Consider the following 20,214-nt stretch of genomic DNA (forward strand, 5'->3'; position numbering starts at 1 on the left):
ACACATACTGTGAGACACAGATCTTCATTTGGGCCAGCTTACCTACAATCTCTCCCTGGTGACTGACACCAGAAGAACCATAGACCTACATTTTGTTGAGTCGGTTTCTATCAGAGAAAAATCTTTGACAGAAGAGTTCCTCTGTAAGGAATTAGCTGTCCATCCAAAGGCATTCTGTGCTCGCAGCCCCTGTGATAAAATTATGACAGAAGGAACAACTGCAGAGATCCACAGCTTTGGCGAAAGTCTGTCCTGATTTGTTTTTAGAAAGCTGAATAATGAAATTACAGGGCCCTGGGGTAACTGAGGTTGGAAAAGGATCTCAGGAGATCTCAAGACCAACCCCTTTGGCTTTCTGGCCCTTCTGAAACACCAAGTGCACAGTTTCAGATCCCTACAACTGCACTGGAAAGAAAGAGAAGGAATACGTTATTTGCCATTTTCTTTTAGGCAACTTGTAAAGATCTGTATTCTCAGAGCAATGAGGGCAGCTATGCGTGTTTGTCCCTGGATTACTCTTGGAAACTGAGTACATTTACTGCGCCAAACCTTCTACCACAAGGCTGACAGGTGGGAAGGTTTTAATAGTTCAAAGGCACTCTGACTTTACAATGTTTCTGCTTATGATGCCGTAAAAAGGATTATGAGCCTCCTGAGAAGAAACAAGAGGTACTAGGACACTGCTGGAAAGATGACCAAGCCCAGCCTGCAAGGAGATGAGGACTCACGTTGCGCCAGCTCGCTCAGCTCCTGACAGACATCTCCTCCCTGCTTTGATTTCAGGTAGTTGAGAAACTCATTCTGAGCTGAAACGTCTTCAGGGTTGAGCTACACACCTTGTTCTCCAGCCAGCGCTGCCCTCCAGCTCAAAATCTGGTATCCATCTTCAGTCTTCACCCTACAACACCAGGCAAGGAAAGCGGCCTCTACCCATGGACAGGAGACTGAAACACAGCCTAGTCTCCATCAATGAGCTATTTCCCTTCTAATAGCTTTTCCAAGTGCACCAATATGAGCTGAACAAGGCTGGGTCATGGGGAAAGGGAACTGGCAGCTGGGGCCTCTTGGAAATGAACTGGTAGCAAGGCCAGCAGTGGGGCTGCCTTGTTAGGCTCCATTAGTGATTGACTTCCCATTAGCCTCTAATCTGCAAGCACATGTAGGCCTTTGTTCTTCACTGCTCTCAACTGCCAGCCTCCCAGATTACAGCAGGTATTTCCTGCTGCTGTCCTGTAATCACATGGCCACACAGCTGATAACCACCCTGCAGCCGCCAGCCGGGCTGCACTCACAGGACACAGGCAGCCGGTGCTCCTCTCTGCCCTGCCGTCAGCCAGTTACCTTCAGTCCTTTATTATTGCTCCTCCTGAGCTAATCCTGGATGCTGGTGGAAAATCTGAGGTTTTCTGTGCCACCAGGACAAGCAGAGTCTAGGGCAGGCATATCCAAACCCATGGCCCGCGTGCTGCATGCAGCCTGGCCAGGCTCTTATTGCGGCTGCCCCCTGCTCCGCGTCATCGTGGCAGCAGCTCTTCCCCATGGCCTGGCCTGGCCTGGCCTCAAGCACGCATCCATTGCTCAGCAACAGCCACACACTGGTGTGCCATCAGCACTGTATGGGCTGAAAATGGGACGCAGAGAAGGTACAAAGCAGCTCTAACTCTCATGTCCACCATACACACTCAGTTGAATTGAAACCCACTTGTATAACATGAAGCATGCACTTGTGCCACTTGGTGAGTAAACATAGTGGTGGACAAGAATATTTCATAGAATCATAGAACAGAATCACAGAATCCTTAGAGTTGGAAGGTACCATTAAAGGTCATCTAGTCCAACTCCCCTGCAATGAACAGCATTTCAACCTATCTAATCACAGAATCATAGAATCACCAAGGTTGGAAAAGACCTTCAAGATCATCCAGTGCAACCATCCACCCATCACCAATCGCTCTCACTAAACCATGTCCCTCAACACAACATCCAAATGTTCCCTGAACACCTCCGGGGTCGGTGACTCCACCACCTTCCTGGGCAGCCCATTCCAGAACCTGACCACTCTTTCAGAAAAGCAGCAATGTTGTCTTGAAAGAAAACAGAACTGCAAAAAAAGAAAAAATCACAGATGAAGTGTTCAACAAAAAATGGACAGATGAGTATTTTTGTGCCCAGACAAATAAAATGGCTCTATGCTTAATTTCCAAGAGAGTCATGTCAGTTTTCAAAGATCATAACTGAGAAGACATTGTATGCTAAAATGTGCTGCCAAATTCCATGTATTTCTAAGAAAATGTTGTAAAGATAAAATAGAGGAAAAAAGTCTGTCATATCAAATATATATATATATATTTAAAGTTACAACTCAAACAGACTGTATTATAAAAGCTAGTTATGTGGTAGCAAATGTGATTGAAAAAAAATCTAAACCATCTACTGATGGCGAGTTTATTAAGCAATGTTTGGAAAGCATGTAACTTATCTTGATTAAAAAAAGATTTTTCTAAAACCAGTTTGTCTCAACAGAATATAGCCAGGCACACTGAAGAAAGAGGGAAATCTACTAAAAAAAAAAATCGGAGAGTAAAGTTGCTATTTTCAAACCTTATGCTTTGGTGATACATGAAGTTTTCAATGCTATAGATATGGCTCAATGTGCTGTTTTTGTGAGGTACTAAAAACAAATACATCACTGAAAAAATAGCTTCTTTGATGCCATTAAAAGACATAACTTAATGGTTTTTTTTTCTCTCTTCTTTACATTTTAATAAAAAATAAATATATTAAAAAAAAAAGAAAGAAAATAAGTTTTGTTACAAATATATATGAACTATATTATGTATTTTATATGCAGCCCAAGACAATTCCTTTTTATTCAGTATAGCCCTGGCCAGCCAAAAGGTTGGACACCCATGGTCTAGTATTAAATGTGGAGGTTGGTGTCCCTGCCTGCGGCAGGGGAATTGGAGCTTGATGATCCTTGAGGTCCCTTCCAACACAAGCCATTCTATGATTCTACGATTCTGTGATTCTATGGTCTGGAGGCAGTGGCCTCAAGCAGTCAAAGATGTCCTCTCCCTTCTGCAGTTGGCTTAATCCCAACGTCAGAGAACACTGTCTCCTGCCTGTGGCTCTTGCAAAACGTCCTTGATTTGCAACTGGTCTCTGAAATCCTAAACTCTGGAACATTTTATTTGCTTTCAAATAAAATAAAATGTACATTCATCAGAGTTCAGGTTTCTCCTACAAACACGCTCACATTTTTTCCTAAAGATTATGAAATTCTGAAAAGCTACAGATAAGAGAGAATATATCTATAGATAACACTGATACACATTGAGCAAAAAAAGACAGGGAACAAGGGGAAAGAAAAACAGTACCTAGGTTACTGTATTTGAAACTCTGCATCTAAATAAGTATTACAAGGCAAAATCAAAAGAAAAAAGTGATTTGAAAGTTGCAATGATAATACATTGAGTGTGAAAAACTGTCATAGGTAGTTTTCATGCTCTTAGCCAAGACTGACATTTTTTCAAAGGGTTCCTGAGCCATTTGTCATAGATTTATGATTTCAGTGCTTATGTAAAATAGGACAGTTGTACCATCTCCACTTGATGAGAAAGCCATATGCTTTTGCATTTTTATATAAAAGACATTCTTTAGAAGATCAAAATATGTATTACCTAACTCATTTTTCAGGCAAATCTATCTCAATTGTACTTTGTACTCTTGTAGATTCTCAGTGTCTTTCTCCTGCTGGAAAATCTCCGTAGTTTCCATGACATATCTCTGTGTCATGTGATCCCTTAAATAGTCAATGTAAATGTTTTTCAAGTCAAAACTCTACAGCTTGAGTCTCACTTACAAAAGTCCAGCAGCATCTTCCTGATTTGCTCATCACACTACCAAACAGCTGCTCAACAACCCACCTGGCTTGCTGCAAACAGGCAGCTCTCAGTGCTGAGCCAAAAGCAGCTTGGTTTGGGTCAAAATGGGTGATAATTCCCACTCTGACTCCCATCTGGTGGCATAAAACACTCCAACAAGCCCTGTGCCCTCGCATTTCCCTTCCCAAGGACCAACACTGCTGCCCTTGATTTAGGGCCATCTCCTCCTTGTCTTCCTGTTCCTGGAACTCTTGCATCCTCTGCCCTGTACTATGCCCCAACATCTGCTCCTGATAACACGCGCCTGTGGGTCAACACAGCTGTGATAAAACCCAGGGGCCACAAAATGTTATTACTGCACTTAGAATAGTACGAACCCACTTTAACATGAGGTTCAGTTCAAGCGCAGCAAAAGCAAAATGTTTCAGTTGTTCAATCAAATCCTTCAAAGAGCTCAGAAATAAAAATTCTTGGAATTTTTACATGAGTCAAACTTTTTACTGAAGTTTATATTAAATTGTGAATCACTGGTTTGCTTCAGGGGAGGAAAAAAAAATCTTGTTTTCAGCAAAATGTCCTGAAAATACGTAATTAAAAACATCACTAACAGACAATAATCATCTGGAGTGCTAATGTCCTTCTGTACATAAAAGACTTGAAAATGACAAAGTAAGAAAGAAAAGTTCAGCATCAGCATTTGTCTCAAGACCCAGTGCGCTCAGGGGCTGACTCAGGATCTCTCCTGCATCGAAACAAGAGCTACTACAGTTACTTCTGCTACTGCAAGGAAAAGTTAAATTTCTGAAGTCAAGCACAGTTTAAAATGACTTGAGTCATAAGCAAACTACCATCTGAAATGTCATCCTGAGAGACATCATACTTATCATCCTCCAACCATGGGTCAGAGTGCTGTCATTGTGGACAGAAAATGTAGCAGCTACTGATAGGTTGCAGCAGCGGTGTACAACAATAAAAGACTGGAAGAAAAGAATATGGTTTCCAAATTAAACAGCAGGAGAAATTTCTGCCGACAGGATGTAATTACTGCTCTTGTAAAAGAACTGTGGAACACTTAATGGTTTCAAGCACTAATACCTATGGAAACAGAGCGTTCCCTAAAGACCCAGCCAAGTGCTAGATTATAGTTGACTTGGAGAGCAGTAAATCATCAAGAAAACATCCTGTACTGCTGAACACTTCAAGGGCCTCATTCCAAATACTGCTCTAGCTTGAATGCTTACGTCTTTGAAATCAGGTACGATCACAGCCCAGGGTGAAATTTCTTCCATACCTCACAGGAGCTGTCATTAACATACTGACTGTGCTACAAATATAGACTTTCTATCACAAAATCTCAATGCCAGATCTGTGACTTTTTCAAGTAATTTGTTTGATAAGACCATGATAATTCCAAACTGTCTGTTTCTGAGCACACAGGATCTGAAACTGCTTAAAATATTATAAATGGAAATATAAATGGAATTACAGAATCATAGAATCATCAGGGTTGGAAAAGATCTCAAAGACCATTCAGTTCAACTGTCCACCTATCACCAGTATTTCTCACTAAACCGCGTCCCTCGATACAACAGCTAAACATTTCTTGAGCACTTCTGAGTGCGGTGACTCCACCACATCCCTGTGCAGCCCCTCCAGCGCCTGACCACTCTCTAAAAGCAGTATTTCCTGACATCCAGCCTGAATCTCCTCTGGCACAACTTAAGGCCATTCCCTCTCATCCTACTGCTTTTATATGAGAGAAGAGGTCGACCCCCACCTCACTACAACCTCCCTTCAGGTAGTTTTAGAGGGCAATAAGGTCACCTCTGAGCCTCCTCTCCAGACTAAACGATCCCAGTTCCCTCAGCCACTCCTCATAAGGCTCCAGACCCCTCACCAGCTTTGTAGTCCTCTGAACACGCTTCAGGGCTTTGATGTCTTTTGTGTAGTGATGGGCTCAAAACTGAACACAGTACTCAAGGTGTGGCCTCACCAGGGCTACGTATAGAGGGATGCTGCTCCTGCTGGCAATCCTACTTCTGATACAAGACAGGATGCCATTGGTCTTCTTGGCCACTTGGGCTCACTGCTGGCTCCTGTTCAGTTGGGTGTTGACCAATGCCCCCATCTCTGTTTCCTCTACATAGTCTTCCAGCCACTCTGCCTGAAGGCTGTAGAACTGACTGGGGTTGTTGTGACCAAAGTGCAGGATCCGATATTTGTTCTTGTGGACCTTGAGGTATCAAGGTAAATGCAGTAAGACAACAGCACCTCAACATTTACATGCTTCTGTTTATCATTTTCTTAAGATCTGACCAAAATGCATTTCCAGAGCAGAGGTAAGAAGCACTGTCAAAATGCAGCAATGCTTTAATTATTTGCAGAATGCTTCCAATGCCTGAAAGCCTCTATGTAGAAAAAGCATTGAATGAAGTATGCCAGGCTTTAAAAACCCTACAGCAATTCAACTCCTGCATTTTCGTGCAAAAATTCATAACCATACTTAGGAAAACAGACAAGCAGAACTCTGCTCAAAGCAGCTATCCTGTTACAAGTTTCTTATTAGTTATAGTAAGGCAGTCTTCAGCTTCAAAGAAAGCAAGTATCCCAGAACATTCTTTTACTTCTATCAAAAAGGCAATGTTTTCAAGCCATAGGTGAATACAAAGACCTCCAGCCTTCCCACAGAGAACCACCTCCAAACAAATCTACAAGGATTACCTCACCTGGTGCAGAATATCCTGCATTTTCTGGAGACTTTAAGATGGAATTTGTTGAAAAACAGAACAGTGTAACTTATTACAGGTAAAGACTGTATCTAAGCAACAAAGGGAGGCAAAGTTTTTCTGCACTGTCCTACCTCAATCCTCACAAATATCAGCAGAAAACAAAATTGCTTACATGACAATTCATTTGAGCAATTGCTTTGGAGCTTAACAGGCTGTAATCAACACATCAAAAGCTTATTTTGAACAAGCACTTATAAGAATGGGTGGAAATTCTCAATGCTAGCTGTGCCAATGAGTTTGTGATTCTCTCATATTCACACTGATTGAAGAGAGCAAATGAATCCAGTTTGTGATTACTTTACAGCATCATTCTTTTTTAAGATTCCTTTTAAAACACCCTTTTTAAGCAAAATTCAACATACTTGAGGCATGAAACTCAGTCTTCCTGACCTTTCAGAAACACAAAGATCTAAAGTTTGCTTTTTTGTATTGACAAATTTGTTTTCTTTCATCACAGGCATGAATGCACACATGCACTAAAATAGCTTTGCCAATCATATTTCTGTTGTCTTCCAGATCATTCGGAGCACTTTACAGAGGAAAACGACAAATGAGACAAAAACCAGCAGTACATTGCACAGCTTTGGGGAAAGAAAAGAATGGATTCTTCCAGTGTTGCTTCCTGCAAAACAAAACTTGCTTGAGGAATTGTGCTTACATGTATTATCTTGGAAGCTACTAGGACACATGAGGCTATCACAGCTGATGTAGCCAACAGAGGATGCTACTTAGTTATAGAAATGAAGAGCCAAAACACAACCAAACAGAAAGAAGGGATCTGTCAGAAGAGTCAGAGACCACAAGATTTTATTTCATTCATATCATTCTACTACCTCCTTTAACAGTCCCAGCTGGACTCATTTTTGTGGACCAAAAGTCTGTGACAGTCTTGTCGACCTCGTGTGGAAAAGGCACCAGAGACATCCTGGCACAAAAAGACCACACTCCAGTTTTGTTTTCTAACATCATTTCTTGGAAAAAGGGCTGAAAAAATCCTTCTCAAAATACTACGCACCCAAGAACAATGCTGCATGGTTCACTGTGAGTCATTTCTTTGCAGGCTTGGCATTCATCATATGAACTCAGGAAAGTCATTAAAGTCACTATCAGCAACTTTGTCATTTCAAGTGCCTGCCACAGATAAAAAATAAGTCTTTACAATAAGATGCTACTTCAGGGACATTCTGAGATCATCTTACTATAACTTCAATCTAATATGTTTAAACAGTATTTTCAGATGCTCTAAGTAAAGCAAGGCATCCTATATTTGACTTGAAAAAGAGTTCTTCAAGGGAAAATTCAATGCTACAGTAAGTGATACAGATGCCGAAGGAGGCGATACACTTTCCCCTTGCTCATGCCAAGGACGGCCTATTTTCTTGGATTAACCCAAAGTGAGCCTACTATAGTTCTGCTGTGTTTTCTTTTCTCCACTTCATTACAGCCAAGTAAAAACACGGAGAAAAGACCAATTTTCAGGAAAGCTTTTCTTTGTTTTAAGAAACTTAAGGGATTTACCTCATACAAATCCACAGTTAAAGGAATATGCACAGTGATGTTCTTATCATATGGGAGCAGCTTGTATGAACTTTGAATAAAAGTTGACCTACGAGTTTCATTTATACTTGTCATATTTTAAATACCACTGCTAGAGAAGTCTGAATGAGCAAGCAGAAAGCAGAAAAAAAAAAAAAAAGAAAGAACTGTGGGTATTTTTGAAGCATCCCTACAGACTTATAAATGATGAAAATGGCAGTGTGATATGAGTGATATGAGCAGTGCCAGCACCCTGAATCATATGCCATCTCCCAGCAGGATTGTCCGGCAGTGGCATGGAAGAGACATCGTGTTCTTTGAGACTACATCAACCAAATTATCAAATATAATTAAGGGTCAGGACTTACAACAGCATATGAACAAACCAGCCTGATTCGCAGAGGTTTTCCAAGCAGCTCTTTTTTGGATCTGCAACTTCTTTTCTGTGCTATTCTATTGTAACATCCTGTACGATGTGAAGTTGCATCGTACTAACAACCTTCATGATAGAGTGACAGAAGTTTATCCTCAAGCACATCTATCACCATAAAACTCTAAGGAACAGTATTTCAGACCTCAGCAACTTCAACCAAACTTAGGTGAAATCAGCCAACAGGCCCCAGAGCTGCTGAGGGTGGGCAGCAGAGACAGACTGCACAAAGAGTGTATTTTTGTAAGTCTTGCTACCATAGGAAACCAAGGGAATTGTACACTGGCTAAAATGAACAGTTTTCCATAGATTTATTTACGGGCTGGAAACTCCTGCAGCTCTGGCTGTTGCCCACTAGAGGCCGTGAAGCACTTATGTCTTTCCTGACCCAGATTACCAGAACCGAATAAAAAGGAAAAGAGAAATGGAAAATGTGCTGAAACTTAAAAAACCCATGAGCATTAAAATCTCTAAACCTCTGCCATCCCTGGCAGCCCAGTGGGGGCAACCAGCTGTTCTCACGTGGAACAGACCTTGCTGGAGCAGGACAGGGAGGAGCGTGTGGGGCAGCGGGTGGCTGCTCCTTCATGACAAGCCCAGCGCAAACAACAAGCAGTCAAACTTAATGGGATTCTTTTAAAATAAATTCTTCCTTTTGAGTATCCTTCACAACTGCATCAGAGCCTGGCACGCTGCAGCTGTCAACAAGAAGGATGTCAAGTGTGAGTGGGATTTAACGAGGGCAGTTTGCTGGAGAATTAAAGCGATGAACAGACATGGACAGAAACACTGGGGAGAAGGCTTGACATGCTGGGAAGCAACCTGAAGGTATCTGTTGGTGTGAGAGAAAGGTGAGGTGAGAGAAGACCCAACTGGGTCAGCACAGTGGAGGTGGAAGGCTCAGACAGAGGCAGGACTGTCATCATAAGGCAGGATGAAGGCAAACAGGAGAATGGTTCAGGATCCGCTGGCCAAAGGAATGAACCAACACACTGGGGGACACATCATACCCTGAGTGAGTGACACAGCAGATGTGCCAAAAAACTGGAGATGAGAGCAGTTGCAGAAGAGCTGTGCTCTAATGGGAAAGCATCAAAACGGGGCTACAAAGCACTGAAAATCAGAGTTAAATGTCTTCTTGGAAACATAATTTGTTGCAGGTTATCTAGGAACCGACAAAGGGTCAATGCAGATCAGATTATTCTTTGCAGTTATTGATTGCCCTGCTTTCAGCAACATTGAGTTTCATCTGCCATTGTGCTGTTCACAAATCCAGCTTAATTATGGCTTATTTAAGTCCCTTTATCTTCTGCTGTCTGGATTAATTGAATACTTTCGTGTCTTCTGAAAACTCTGTGGTGTTTTCCATGCTTTTGCAATAGATCATTAAACAACACAACTATGTCAGACTATTCCTAAAATGAAATTTCAAGGCAGCCCAATGAAAGGCAATGGCCTTAGTGAAAATGTTCACTTATTTCTCTTCTTTGAAAAAGTCCTCATGTATTTGGCAACCTTGTGGTCAAACTTTCTATTAAAAAAATATATATAGAATATAGAGATTACACTGATTTGGGGACTGTGGATTTAAGTCTCTTCAGGTTTGTGTGCAGATACCTCAAAATATTAGGGTATTATTCAAGAAGTGAAACTTCTTTTCCTCTGACAGCTGTTTTGCAAGAAACCAGTGATCAGGTAGTTTGCACCTAAATATACAACTTGGATAGCACAATGTGGATGGAGATTTTTTTTTTTTTGCATCCCACCTTTACAAAGAGATAAGCTCTAAAAGGCAGCAGAGGAATTTTTTGAGGCAGATGCCTCCTTTCTCTGCTTGCAGCCCAAACTCCGCTGGGCATCACACAGCTTCTCTGATCGACGCTCAAGGAGAAGCAAAATCCTTATCTCATACTGACTTCTAACATGCTCTGCTTAATAGGCAGCCCTGAGAGCAGCTACAGGTGTTCACATACTCTTTAATCTAATCTTTTGTTTTTTTGTCTGGTGTCACAGAAGTCACACTTAATAGGTTTGCAGTTATTAGGCAGTTAGAAAAGTTATTTGCACTTTGCAGTTTGCTGCCAGAAGTGCAGCAGGAGACAAGCACCAATGTCTTGTGAATCCCACAGCTGTCGTGACTTTTCCATTTAAAGAAAGAACAGTTGCTTGAGGCATTGTAGAAACATGCAAGAACACAGAAACAGTTTGTTAATACTGCAAGTGAATTCGCAGTTATTGAGAGCAGATGGTCAGTTCTCACAGTGAATGAGCCTTAAATCATCTAGACTTACAGGACTGCTGCAAATGACAAAATGATACCAAATTCATAAAAAGAAATCCTACATAGCCACAGAGCTTGGCTTAGATTTGAATCCTATAGAAAATGGCTTAAACTCAGATAAAGTTGTCACTGTTAAACTGAGTCACAGGCTTTACTCCACAGTTTCATTCCCTTATTTTTGCTGGTATATATAACTCATATAGCAGTCAAAACTAAGCTAAAATAATAAAGTTCTTAATATAATAATCATATTAGTATCGTCAATAAAGCTTGGAATTAAGCTAATCCTTCCTTGTGCCACTGCAATTCTGTGGCAGCAATATTAGTGAGAATGGAAATAGAGCTCTGAAGTTACAAGTATACTCTGAAGCCATACAAATGTTGCTTTAACAAATTAATCTGTTCCAGAGGTTGTAAATTCTTTCCATACACGTGTTGGTTGTAAAGATTCTATAAAATAGCTTTATGGAGGTATGCAGAAATACTCTTCAATGCAGACTGTGGGCAAATACAAATTATTCCCGCTATAGGTAATAGTGGGGCTATGCAAATGAAGGCCTTCCATAAGACCACATGCCTTTCAGCCTACATTTCTGTTTCTTACCTCATTTTCTTAATCAAATAGGAATGTAACTGGGAGGAAGAAGGGAGGCTTAAGCAAAGAGTTTTGTTGCGTGGCTCTTTGTGCATGTGTCCTGCAATTGAATTTCAAACCGTCAGCCACCTCCTCCAAGGGCCCTGAAGTCATCCTCTAAAACCTCCTTCCCTGAGACATATACTCAGCTTTCCAGCTGATTACATCTGGACTGTGAACAGTGAATGGCGATTAAGGTTAATCTGACTGCCAATTCACAGGTCTTTGCAAATGGGTAAACAAGTACTGAATTCTGTGTGCTGACCTAAAGGCAGCTGACAGGGATTGCTGACACTCACCTGATTCACTGAGCTTTAAGTAAGAAGAGAACTGCACTCTGAACTGCAGGAGTGCTCTGAATACCAACCAAAAGGCTGCAACAGCACTAATGACAGAGATCAGGCATATGTAATGGAAAAAATGTATGCCCATCGTATTTTCAGCACAGGAAGGCATGTTCGTTTGGTAGGACTGGTGATCAATGCAACTTGCTCTGACAAATCCTTCCATTCTATACCTAGGGCTAACAGAGCACACACACATTTGACTGGGTTTGCGGTGCCATATCATTGCTCAGTGTTGGTCCTGTATTACTTATTTTGACCATACTCATCTGGTTTTGGCTGTGAACAAGTGAACTAGGCAGCTCATGATGGTGAATTCAGTCATGAGGACTTTGAAAGTGCGTTATAAAATCCTGAGATTTAGCTGATTATAGGCATCACATTCATTTTGTATTTCTGTATTCATTTCCATACTTAATATGTGTATTTGTGGTACTACCCTTTATTCTCCATATTAATGACATAGGTCATATTTATTTACACCTCAGCCTCTGCGCATTTCATGTCTGTGAACATACCAAGCCCTGCCACAGTGCCTTCTGGAATAGCAGCGGTTCTGATAAGGAACAAAGGTAGAAACAAATAAGGAACCAAACAGCCATGCATGCAAGTTAAGGAAGATCTCTGGCAATGCTTGCTCCTGTTTCCTCTCCTACACATCTCTGTTCCTAACCCAATATATCGCTATGAACATACTGACTACTCCATATTGACTACTAACCCATAAGACCTCTCTTACTACCTTCCCTTTGTGGGATGGAATCACTTACTAATGTATGAGTACCAACCTTTCTCTAAGAAATCAATGAAGCTCCTGCACCGCTATTTTTTATTTGATGTTCCTTTCTCTGACTGCCCCTAAAAAACCCTTCACATTACCTGTGAGTACATGAATTTGCACTTGCAAGTGGGACAGTAATTAAATTTCTAGGTATATGCTTATCATATCATGCTCATTAGACTTAGGAGGAACTTTTTCACTCAGAAGGGTGTTGACACACTGGAACAGGTTGCCCAAGGAGGCTGTGGATGCCCCATCCCTGGAGGCATTCAAGGCCAGGCTGGATGTGGCTCTGGGCAGCCTGGTCTGCTGGTTGGTGACCCTGCACATAGCAGGGGGGTTGAAACTAGGTGATCATTGTGATCCTTTTCAACCCAGGCCATTCTATGATTTTATGGCAAAAAAGCTCTTATCAATATTGTGCAATCAACTTCATTCTCTTCTTAAGACAAAAATCTGCATAGCAAGCCAGTTAATTTCCAGATCACTGTAAAATTCAGCAAGTCCATGTTCTGTCTTCATGGCACAAGGTAAAAAATATGTTGATGCATATGGCAAGCTTACCTTGCAAAAACACTTTCCATACCTGTTGTTATGGAATTTGCAGGTGCTATAGTTGTTTTGCAGAACTGTTGAGTGTTGTAGCCATTTGCAGAATCCTTTCCGTTCCAAATGCTTTTTTAATATTGAACTTGGAAATCCTAGGACACTTTACAGTCCTGTCAGCTACAACACTGTGTTAAGATTTTGGTATCTTGACTCAGTACCACAGAATTGCTTCAAAGCCTTACAAACCACTAAGAAAGAAAAGATTATGCAAGTTTTTTTTTTTGACAGAATGCAATCTACTTCATAAATTGAAATGTAGTGTTAGAAAACCTATAAGAGAATATTTCTAGAAATACATTAATAACAGTGCATTTGTCTGAATTGTTTTGTGATCCCACAAAACAATTGATTGATGGTTGATTCATGACCAACTATTCAGGCCCTACAAATAAAAGGTATTATCAGCATAAAATTCACTTTTGAAGCGTGTAATTACACCAGTCTGCTTAGCTGGCATCCCTATGAGTCCACCAAGCTATTCTGAATAGTTTCATTTTTCTAGAAGGTTGTAAAAAAAAAAAAATAAAAAAAAAAAATTACAATAACTGCAGTGATGATCTGAGGCAGCACTGTAGACAAAATGTTGAGGTAGAATGTGATAATGAAACAGTTATCTGAACAGAGAATTTTTTCATGTGCCTCAATAGCTTCACCATTTCTTTTTTTTATTTTTTTCTTCACCAACCTCATTATGTAGGCAACATCTCCTTTAAAGAAAGCTCTACCATTAATAGTCCTGATGAACAAGCATGCAAAATAGTAACAATAATAGCAAGAAAAAAATGTAATTTTGGCATCTGGCATAATAACTGTGAGGCTATTTGAAAACTGCTGTGATCACACAGTATTTGGACCTCTGTTCATCAGCAGAGAAGGATCTGGAGCTGGCTTAGCTACTCAAGGATTCCATATTTCCAGACATATTTCTAATTTTATATAAATCATTTTTTCGTCCTTTCTAAATCTGACACTGCTCTTCCTTAAGGGCCAGGATTTGGAGAAAAAAAAAGCAGAAAATCCCATGGGATTGAAAACAACAGATGTTGCCTGTTTTAAGCTTTATTCCAAATTGCTGAATTTAGTGCTTTTAAGATTTTTCTGCCTCTCTTTGCAGAAGCCCGTGATTTGCTCTTTAATGGATTTTCAAGAAGTTGACTCGGACTAGAATATATGTGAGATTTTCAACTTAAAATGTGCCATTTTTCTGGAGAGTTACTAAAAACATAGTAAAAGTAAGAGAGAAGCAGTTTCAGGGCAGTATCACTGTGGATCAGTACTTTAAGCAATAAGCCCAACATATTACTATCCCCATAAATGTGCAGTGCATGCTACTCATGTCCCACTCAACTGCCCTGGTGCTTCCTGCTCCTCCATTTCAGTACTTCTCAACTGTCAAGCTCAGAGTACAGCATCCTGCCCCTTGACTACTGCAAGGGGATTTGCTAGCTTTTCTTAGAAACAAAATTACTTTTTTTTCTTCAGAATCAGTAATGTTCCAGCACCTTCTCATCTGCTCTCCATCACCGGAGATATAGCCAAACAGCCCCAACCTGCAGCAGTAAAACTCATTCCTTTTCCAGGTGAGAGACTGCATCTTTCGAAAAGATGCTCTGATCGTGATTCATTTCATGGTAGACGTGCCCAAGGCGAATCAGGTATTGCAAGAGTATTCTGAAGGATGGATTAAAACATAGTAGATTGGTAGGAAATGGTAAGAACGGTACAGCTAAAAGCAGGATCTGCACTGTGCTTTAAATGCACATTAATATTAAATGATGTAAAAAGATGAGAAGAAGAAAAAGGAACGCAGACTGGGCAAATGCATCCTGGAAGTCAACGATTCCAAAAAAGCTCGAGTGGAGAAATAGTGATGTGGAAAAAATAACTTTAACGTACATCAGGGGAAAAAAAAAAGAAAAAGAAAAGAAAAAAAAGTAAGGAAGGATGCTGAGGACAGTTTTGACATTCATTTCAAAAGATCTGAGGGGATTCAAAAAACAACCACGTAAAGCATGAAAGCGTTGGATATTGTACAACAAGCAGCAGCAGTTTCACTCATCTGAAAAAGAAGTTTGGGAGAGAATTTTATCACAGTGTAGTGGCATCCAAGAGTGAAGATCTCTTCATTCCATGAAGAGAGCTTAACAAGAACCAGCATCTGAAACGTGAGCACATATTCAAATTTAAAGGTAAGCATATGCCTTATACATTTTTTGCACAAGAGAATTTAATTCTAGATCAAACTGCCAAAGAATGTGGTAGATTCTATTTTCGTCTGCAGGGCAAGAAAGAATTCTTTTTGGGGAAGGTTGCTGAAGCTAAGCAACCGAATTATGTTCTCATCACAAGGCAGGAGATAGATGGGAAGCCAGGCCCAAACAGCTGATGGATTTATGCTTTATTGGTCAGATCGTTCTATTAAGTGTCAGAAACTGTGTTTACAGAGAATACAGCTGCAGTCATTAATAAAATTAATTGAAACTGACTACCCTTTATTTAATCACATTTGCATTGCTGCAAGACCACTGAATTGCAAATGGATGAAATATTAAACCTGATCTCTTCACACGTGCTGAGATTTTAACAATACTTTTATGAACCCTTGATCCCTATTTTATGCCTCAGTTTCCTCATGCATTCCGTGTTTTACAACAGCACATACATTACAGAAGCAACAGGAGTTAAACTTTAATGCATTTGTGTTGTCTGCCAATCTTGAAATGGATGCAAGTATCAGTCCTTAAGGAATTGGTGTGCTATTCATGTTCTCTTAGAAATAAAAATCTATTTTTCAGGTTAGTGTAGAGAAAAATATATGTATTTTCTGGTCTTTAGTGGGGACATCTAACTTTGATACTCTATCATAAAGTTTGCTCTAGGATTATTGAGCAACTGGGAAGGAATGTGCCTATAGGATTGCTGCATGCAGGAGATGCAGAAATTCAGTTTAATCAGAAGTGATTTTTAATTTTTTTTTTTCCAGACTGAAATTCTAACATACTCATCTTCCAGAAAAAAGGTTTGGCTTTGGACTTCACCACTGCCTTTCCATTTCCCAAATGAAGAACAAGGATGTTGGGACACACTGATACAAAATCCAGGGCCGAGTCTTAAACAACAGCAGCACTGGAAACAAGAAGCACCATGATGAGCTCCAGGTTCAACAGTTTTGAGGTGTGCTGAGGTCACCCGTCCTGGGTCCATGGACTCAGAAGACCTTTGCAAAAACAAAAGGGATCTGAACTGTGTGTATGGAAGACTTCAACATGACCTCCAGTCTCCTGATCAGGACACAGGGAATCCAGAAACCAACTACTCAAGTCAACCTTGAGCCATCAGAACTTTGTCAAATCTGGCATGCTTTTAATAAACGTTTCAATCCTAGCACAACACCATAAAAAACCCGAGAAACTTTGACTGAAAGACTAACATGCCCTCTAATATTTCTTCCTTTTTTTTTTTTTTCCTGGTCTGACTATTCTGTGTTCTCTGGAATATGTGTTAGTTTCAGAAACAGAGCAAAGAGGATGATTTTGATTTTTTGACACAATCTCTTTGCAGAAAATACATTTGGGTGTAACAATCCATGTGGACAAGGCATGCCTTGCAAATGTCTGTAATTTAGTTTTATGAAAAATATGCAATGGTTCAATAGAGAGAAGAAAACATAGCCGTAAAGAAGCAGAATTAAAAATACGTCCATCTGCACTAACATACTCATCTGGAGAAGCGAGCTACCATGAGACAACATAGATATTGTGCTTTAAAGAAGCTGTAAGCTGCATCCTTCCACCCTGTTCCTGGGAACACCCTGATGAGTGCAAAGAGAACAACTGTGAAACACTCAACATGCTGCTAATATGCGAAGCCCTGTGTTCTGCGGAGAGAAGAGCGTTCAGCAGTAATTGAATCATTCAGGACTGTACTCTGCAGATGCCCTAAGGTGATTATGTTCAGAATAGAAGCTTTCAGAATGCCATTTAGTAAATGAAAACAGAGTTGGATACCAGTAATAAACTCGTGCCCTCCAGCTACTCATTTTTTATAGCAACTTAATTGAAACATACAAATCATTTAATGCCTCATACCTAGGAAAGAGGGCAGCACTGAGACAAAAATGACATACACTGAAATCAAGCAATAAACCGTAATTTTGGTTCCAGGAAAGAACAGTCTACTGTTACAGTTTTCTTTCTCCCATGATCAACAAGAGCGTGTCATACCCTGAGTGCTGCTCCCAGGACAGGCAGTGAGGGAGTGCCAATACACCCAGTAAAGTGAAACCCAGAGAAAAAAAATTATTTTCCTTTCTCATTGTGTTTGCATTAGCAACTGAATCATAAGATTTCTATTAGCTAATTTGCAAGGAACGGCGTTTTATTATCTTTAAAGAACAGGCATATATTTATAGTATGCTTAAATTATATTTATTAAAATGACATATTACCATTAGATTTTGGATTCTTGCCTTTTATATGCATTTAGTACTTTTTATGATAACACTCAAAGAAAAATTCAGCAAGATTTATTCAAAGTTTTTCAAATTAGAAGTACTTCTTACAGACAGATGTCCCTAATTTAGCTGGTTTATTGAACTGCACACCACAAGAACTGTGAATTGGCTTTGGTAATGTAGAATGGAATTTTCTAAAGCTGAAGTTTAAGAAGAAAAAGCATTTACTTGTAAGTAAAAAATCATTAGCTAGAGAAGAGTGAGAAGGAAGTCTCTTCTCTTGAGAGCAGAAAACACTCCCTTTTTAATTGTGTACTTCAAGACAGAAACTCCAGCCTCAATGCTCAGTACTCCCTGATGTTTTACATCCTGGAAGTTCCGCAGAGTGGTTGAGAAAGATTTGGACTTAGGTCTGAAGATGAGTTTGGGTGTGAGCACTACTTGCTCAGACCTGAGCTCGTCATCCTAGGAAGGGCAAAGGCACTGGAGAACAACATCCTCTTCCTCCAGAGTCAACAAGACACCCCCACCTGGTCCCAGCAACCCTTCCTGCTGTGCGTTGCTTCACACACCTGTCTGGGCTGCAAGATTTCTGCAAAGCCTGAGGCTCCAGCCAGTGTTCCATTCTTCTCCTGCCTATTTCCAGCCCTTTTTTTTTGCATTACTGAAGGCTGCAAGTATCATGTACAGCTACTGAAGGATTTTGCAGGCCGTCTCTCCCATGCAGCAGAATTCCATCATTTGATGCAGAAGATCAGTTAGCATTAGTTGCTTTGAAGATAACTGCTCAACAACAAATTCACTTCTTAACACTCATTTACATTTCCTAGAAGTTTTGTCAAACTACTGCCTTTGGGGCTGACGCTTTCTGTGTTTAATCTCAGCCCAGTGGTGATTTCCATGCATGTAAACATAAATTCAAACAGTTTACCTGTTCTCAAATCAGACACATGTATGAGACAGTTTCCCTGGGAGCCAAATCCAAACAGCTGCATAATTGCTCAATGTTAGAAAAATATTTCATTGAGCTCTAAGGAATAAGGCAAGTTACAAGAAAATGTAGTTTCAGAGACATGAAAACATGAAAGTACTGGATTACTTGTCACTGCTTCTGATGAGGATGGCCTGGGCAGCATTTGGCTCCTGGGGCATTAAGCCCCAGAAATGGAGTATCAGCAACCAGAGGAGTGGGCACCAGTTCAATCATCGTATCGAGGCAGACAACACTAATTATCAGAGTGGGCAACAATTCAGATTAAACCCTGTTCTGTATGAAAGCCAAGTTTTAAGGGAAGTCTTTACTTTCCCTGGAAAGGTGGGAGCTGGGTTGAAAAATTTAGCTTTATTCATTCCATGTCAAAACACCGAGTGTGTGGGATGCTGTCATTTTTTCACAGTTGAGAGAGTCTTAATTACTGGTGTGGTGAAATTAATGATCACTGAACACTGTTAAATAGAAATCAATACTTTTGTGTCTGTCCCATATGGCCTATTGCTAGATAGTTATTCATGGTTGTATTTCTCTCATCCTGTGAATATTAATGAAGTAGGAAAGACTGAATATATGTATCATCGGCTTGGAAACAAGGATTTTGCAAATGCAGGTCCTCAGCAAAACAGATTATAGTTAGCAGCCAGCTGATTTGTGGGATGCTGAGCAGTACATGTGCTCTAACATAATCCTTCATTTACTGTTCTGATACTTGTTTACTTCTGTCCCCATTTATTAAAAGTGTCCTGCAATAATTAGAAAAGGCAGGATAACATCAACTGTTAGTATCTCCTTGCCAAGATAAGTGAGATGCCCTAACAAGAGATGCCTGACAGACAAGTACAAATGGAGCCACATTCGCTCCGATTAGCTGTGTGACGGCTGCCTGCAAGAGTGAGGCACTGCAGAGAAGCAGGTCGTTAGAAATTACCCTGCCATGGGATGACTGGTGTGTATAGATTCTGCAATCCTATTAAGGCAGAGGCAAGTTTTCCATATATTTTACATGGCTATCCATACAAGCCTGAGACTCAATGCTTGGGTCAACATGTGCAGGGCTTCACACAGACAGACTCTGACCCTCATAGTTTATGCAGCTCTATCAATTAATTTCTAGGCATAAAGTTACTAGAAAATGCAGAAAAACCTGTATTGCTGAAACTGGATCTGATCTTCCATATCATATCATTACTGAATAAATCAGAAAACACAGTGGCCACAAATGGGTTAGCAGCTCAAATCGTTTAACACGCATACTGTGATGCCACCTAATGTATGGGACTCTCAGGTCCTGAGATGAAATCTCAGTGTGAAAGAAACCCCAGCTTGCTTCAGCATCTCCTGCCAGGGTCATCGGATGCTCCACAAAAAGGGTATCTGCTATAGCAACCACATCCCATTTGAAAAAAATCTGCCATTTTTGCAGGAACAGTTCAGATTTTAGATGCCCAGGAGCAAAAGATAGTGCCACTCAGTGAGCTG

General features: G+C 40.4%; 1 protein-coding gene across 5 annotated transcripts in view; it reads right to left on the minus strand.

The window, feature by feature from the left end:
• Window positions 1-20,214, minus strand: part of STARD13 (StAR related lipid transfer domain containing 13) — a 297,110-nt gene that overhangs the window by 78,236 nt on the left and 198,660 nt on the right. The window lies entirely within an intron of this gene.

Source organism: Tympanuchus pallidicinctus, unplaced genomic scaffold, assembly GCF_026119805.1.
Source record: "Tympanuchus pallidicinctus isolate F22 unplaced genomic scaffold, pur_lepc_1.0 scaffold11, whole genome shotgun sequence".
Taxonomy (NCBI): domain Eukaryota; kingdom Metazoa; phylum Chordata; class Aves; order Galliformes; family Phasianidae; genus Tympanuchus; species Tympanuchus pallidicinctus.